General features: G+C 40.2%; 1 protein-coding gene across 6 annotated transcripts in view; it reads left to right on the top strand.

The window, feature by feature from the left end:
• The window catches only part of ARHGAP24 (Rho GTPase activating protein 24), a 527,420-nt gene that overhangs the window by 520,166 nt on the left and 1,805 nt on the right, over window positions 1-5,449 (top strand). The gene's annotated exons all lie outside the window — the stretch shown is intronic.

Genomic DNA, 5,449 nt, shown 5'->3' with positions numbered 1-5,449 from the left:
TGGCTCCACGTCCTTGCAGCCCAGCGCGTGGAAGGGGACGCTGAACTACCACGTCAGGGGAAGCGGCCCTCCAGGGGTCTCAGTGCCCACTTCGAGCTGCGTGGATTGAGAGACCTCTCTGGGTGCTGTGCTAGGGTCTTTCGTAGTTTGTTTTTCAACTGCTTCTGTGCCTCCAAATGCCATTGTTTCTTTATGTGTTTTATATCTATTTTATAAATATATTTATATGTGTGCGTGTGTATAAAAACAGAGAGAGCAAGAGAAAGAGAGAGCCGGCTTTTATTGGGGGGCAAGTGGGTTTGCCATAGGGTATGTGGGCTCTCTGGAGATACAGTGAGAGGGAAGGTGAACAAACACTCCCACAGGGGGAATAGCCACGCCACAATCCCTTGTCCTCCATTCTCCTCTCAGGATTTAGGACACACACGCACACACACACACACACACACACACACACACACACACACCCCTGGTGTGATTCTCAAGCCACCAGGTCTGGAACTTGAACCGTGGTCAGCCATGTGGGAGTCCAGTACCCCCAACCAGCATGCCACCTGCTGGCCCCAAAGCCAGCTTGAATTTCTCTATGTGCTAGTTCTTTTTAGGTTTTTTTCCATAGGACATGTACATTTACTGGAGAGAGCAAGACACTGACAGGGAAAATGAGAAATTACTCCCCCGTTCCCCAGGAAAGGATGGCCACGCTGCAATCCCTTCTCCTCCATTCTCTTCCTAGGATTTTGGGCATGCATGCACACACACCCTGCATGATTTTCAAGCCTCCAGGTCCAGGATTTGAACCACTGTCGGGGATGTAGGAATGAATCTAGCACCTTAACCATCAAGTCACCTGCAGGCCCCTAATTTCTCTTTTGTAAAAAGTAAAGTTTCTTTCTTTCTCCCATAAGTAAGAGGAAGACAGAGATGAGAGACAGTACTCCTAACAGGATCTCAATACTGAGATCTACCCCAGCTTCAGCCAGCCCGGGGTCAGGGGCACACACACGCCCAGCGCACTCAGGGAGGCCTCTGGCCGCAAATCCATCCAGCCGCCTGATTTACCTTAATACATTCCTTAGTCATCAATGATCACACCAAAAGATAGCATACTTTCAGAAACTATGGCAAAGTGAATGTAAACAGAAATAGTTCTTACACATTTCTCATAAGTGAGATTTAAAAGTTATTTCCTTGGGGTGTATTTTTTGTTAGTTTTCAGCAGAAATATGAAATGAGTTTTTTAGATAATGCTGAGTGACAGGAGACTTAAATTTTAAAAGTAGTGTCATCGTCATCTTCTAAGGTTGTACAACCATCATCGTCTTTCTGAATGTAGTTTGGGAACCACTAGCTGCCAGAATTCTGAACTGCTGCTAATACATGGTAAATTAACACTTCGCCCTGGGAAACTTATCCTGAGGCAGGGATAACGCTAAACTTGTATTAGGAGGGGAAAGGGTATTATTCTGAAGCTTCAGATGTACGCGTTCATTACTGAGGAGGCCGATGGTAAGTGTGGTCTGAGATCTGTGTGCATTTCAGAGACTTTGATGAAACCGTAAAACTTTCCAATAGAGTGTCATCTCAATGGGCCATTTCACTGTGGCATACTCACTCAAGTGACAGGCCAGTGGAGAGGTCTGTGGGAAGGTTGGGTAGGGGAGCTGCCATGTGCCCAAGCCAAGGAAATAAAATAGATTAACTGCTGTCGTTACTTTTCAATAATTACGTTTAGAGTTCTGTTTCCTTTACATTCCCTTTGACTTCACTCACAATTATTAAAGATGGATGGATGGATAGATAGACAGCCACTGAATATTTTACTTGATTTCACAATCGGTCAGTGAGACATGTTTTTTAGTTTTTTAAGTATGTGAGTTTGGTGATTTTTTTTCTCCCCCCAAATTGGTTTATAGTATTTTTTTCTTAAAAAATATAGTATTGTGAACAGACTTTGTATTGTAAACAGAGAAATTCTTTTTCTTGGTTTAGTAAAAACAGTTCTCTTATTATTGGGTTGGGATCCTATGTATGACCAATAGATAAAATCTATTAGTCAAGTGGTTAAATCATCTGCATTACTTTTTCTTTTATAAAAAGAATTGTTTTGGCACCAGCAGATGGTGTGATAGTTACTTCACTAGACTTTCACATAGTCCACCACAGTTTGAGTCCCTGACCCGGAAGCTTAAAACTCTCCCCAGGCACGTGTGCATGCATGTCCAAAATCCTGAGGAGAATAGAGGAGAAGAGACTGTGGCATGGCCATCTCCCCAGGGATTGATTTCTCACTTTCTGTCTTTCTCTCTCTCTGGTGAGCGCACGTGCCCTACAGCAAATATCTCTCTCTAAAACAAATTTAAAAAAAAAAAAAAACAATAAAAAATGTTATTTTATTTATTATTATTATTATTTAATTTGACCAGAGAGAGAGAGAGAAAGGGAAAGTGGGGAAACAAACTGCCAGGTCCAGGACTTGAGCAGTGGTTAGCCATTTGAAAGTCCAGCGCCTTAACCACCAGGCCACCTGTTGGCCCCATCATCCATATTTCTTCTAATTTATGTGAGTTAGAGTCACTATTTCTTGGAAAGGTATCTTAAAATTTTCTGATGTTATTCTGGGGTTTATCAGCTTCTCCTTGTTTATATTAAATAGTTTGAGGCTCTACTAAGAGGTAAATGGAAGTTTAGAATTGTTTCTATCTCCCTAGTAGACATCCTTTTATCAATAAGCAATAGTTATCTTTAATCGAAATAATGTTTCTCACCTGCAAGTCTAGTTTTTCTAATATTGCTATACCACCTTTCTTCTAAGTAGCAACTTCCTGATATATCTTTTCCATTCTTTTTTCTTTTTTTTTTTTTTGGAGAGGTTTTGGCTATAGGGTGCTTGCACTTGCTAGAAAGACAGAGAGGCAGAGAGATAGTCTCTGTGAGAAAGTGAGAAATCACCCCCCAGGGGAGATGGCCACACCGCAATCACTTCTCCTCCATTCTCCTCTTGGGATCTTGGGCACGCACACACACTTGCTCAGAGTGAGTTTAAGTCACTGGGTCCGGGACTCAATCCGTGATTACATGGGAGTCCAGCAACATAGCCATTACACCAATTGCTGGTCCCCCTTTTCCATTCTTTAAATTTCAGGCTTTATGCTTCATTATTTGATCTGAGCACTTGGAATATTTCAAATCATCACCTTCTTCTCTATTTTATCTCCCATTTTCCTAATTTTCTCTTTAAAGGTCCCTGACTGAGGTGTGTTGGACCTTCTTAATCTATGTTCCATCTCTATGAACTTCTCTTCTTTATATTAAATTTTTATTTGTATCATTCTTTGAGGGATTCTGGGCAATTTTTCCCAGACCTGGGTTCTAGTTTACTCATTCTTTCTGCTGATTTGATTGGGTCACTTCCCCAGGCCTGTAAGAGAATAGATTTTATAGTCTTCATTTTCATAAAGACAGTTGGTGTTCCCAGCTCCCATATGAATCACTTGTAGCTGTCCCTCTCTTTTATCCCAGAAGCCTCATCTTCGGTCCCCATTTGGGAAAGAAAGAAAAGCCTAATGCTTGTCTCTGGTCTCTATCCAGAACCAATACTCTTTCTGTGTTTCCACTTAATGTTTCTTATTTGAGTTTATTTCTTCATTCTGATACTTGAAGATGTTTATTTCTTTATTTTGAAAATCTTGACTACGTATTTTAAAAATCATTTTTTACATATTTCTCCAGAGTTTTTATGTGTTTGTCTTGGAAGGGATTACTTCTACATTCAACTCAGTCTTTTAGATTCTTGAAGTTTTCTACAAGTGCCTGATATTAAAAAAAAAAATCAGTACATTGTTTTGTAAGGGTTGTGTTTCTTGATATTTAAGCTTCAGTTTCTTCAAATAGTTTTATTTTTAAAACAGCTTTAGAAAACAAAGAGAATTGAGCCAGGTGGTGGTGTGGTGGTTAAGGTGGATGGATCCCACATGGCCAGCTACATGGTTGGAGTCCTGGCCATGGTGGTTCAGAAACATGCAGGGCGTATGTGTGTGTATGCCCAAAATCCCAGAAGGAGGGAGAAATGGAAGAGAAGAAATTGTGGCATGACTATTCCCCATGGGGGGTGCTTTTTCACTCTCTCACTCCCTACCTCTCTCTCTGTCGCTCTCTCCAGTGAGCGCACACACCTTCTGGCAAATAAAAAAAGAGAGAATATATCATAAAATAATTGTGGGTGGCAACCAATACAGTACCGTATTATTACATAAAAATATGATTGTGTGTTTAAAATAGGCTTCAAAGCTACATAAGATCACAGAATATGAATTTTTTAAAAATTTTATTTGCTTACAGAAGGAGAGTAGATTCATTTTTAAGCATTATTATCTGGATAAAATATCAACATACAGGGCTCATGTTTTTCAAAATAAAAAAATTGAGATTTAAATTTTAAAACTGTTATTAAAATAACCAGATTTTGAGACCTATGCGTGCATTCACCTTTCAAATTTCAATGGTATGGAAAACTTGAATGTGGCTCATTGGAATTTAGATCAGAATTGAATAAATGAAAAAGTCAATTATCACCAAGATACCTCTTGTAATCAGTATTCAGTATTTCATATATGTGTATATTTACATATATATAATACACACACACACACACACGGATAAGTTTTAGTGTTAGTGGTTACGGAGAAATCACAGTCCCTATTTTGAAAGAAGTTACCTAAAATTCTACAGTAATTCATAAGAAAGCAGCTGCCAGTGATAGAGTTATGAAACACCTATATCCTAAGAGATGACAACTTGGAAAACAGTGAAAATGGGGCCGGAGGGCCACTTGGAGGGCTCTGTGTTTACAGAATATCAGGTGGAGTGCTGACCCAAGTGTGACCCTTCCCTCTCTTGTCAGTGGAAGTGGCCACTTTGGCACTTGATCAGATGAGCCTCTCTATGTTCCGCAAAACTTTACTCCTAACAGTGAACTTAATCTAACCCAGATGGTTTTGCTATTAGTATTACATTTCCTTCGTTAGAAAAGAAACATAATTGCACTCTTCACCCAACTTTATAGGGCTTTCCCCCTTGCCTTTGGTAAAGCCAAGTGTCTGTTTTATGTCCAGGAAGCTTTCGGGGTTGGCCAACTCCTACATCTGTCCCTTGTGCCGTGTGACATGGCGCCTGGCTTCTCTGTGCTGACATTCATTCACTGATGTAAATGACAACTCAGTGTTTTCAAGAGAGGTCTTGGGACTTCATTACTAACGCATTACTAAATCATCTTAGCAAATAGTAAAACGAAACAACAGAATAGCATCTTTTCAAACACCGGACCTTGCTTCGCTGATTGGACAGAGCACATTCCAATTTCCTCAGTATTGTAGAGTCAGACTTTGGAGAATAGTTGTTTCTCTCTCGCACTGTAAGTGAATACAAGCACTTCACCTCTTACTCTTTC

Source organism: Tupaia chinensis, unplaced genomic scaffold (assembly GCF_000334495.1).
Source record: "Tupaia chinensis unplaced genomic scaffold, TupChi_1.0 Scaffold000094_1, whole genome shotgun sequence".
Taxonomy (NCBI): domain Eukaryota; kingdom Metazoa; phylum Chordata; class Mammalia; order Scandentia; family Tupaiidae; genus Tupaia; species Tupaia belangeri.
The sequence above is the reverse complement of the archived record's forward strand: the minus strand, read 5'-3'. Positions and strand labels throughout refer to the sequence as shown.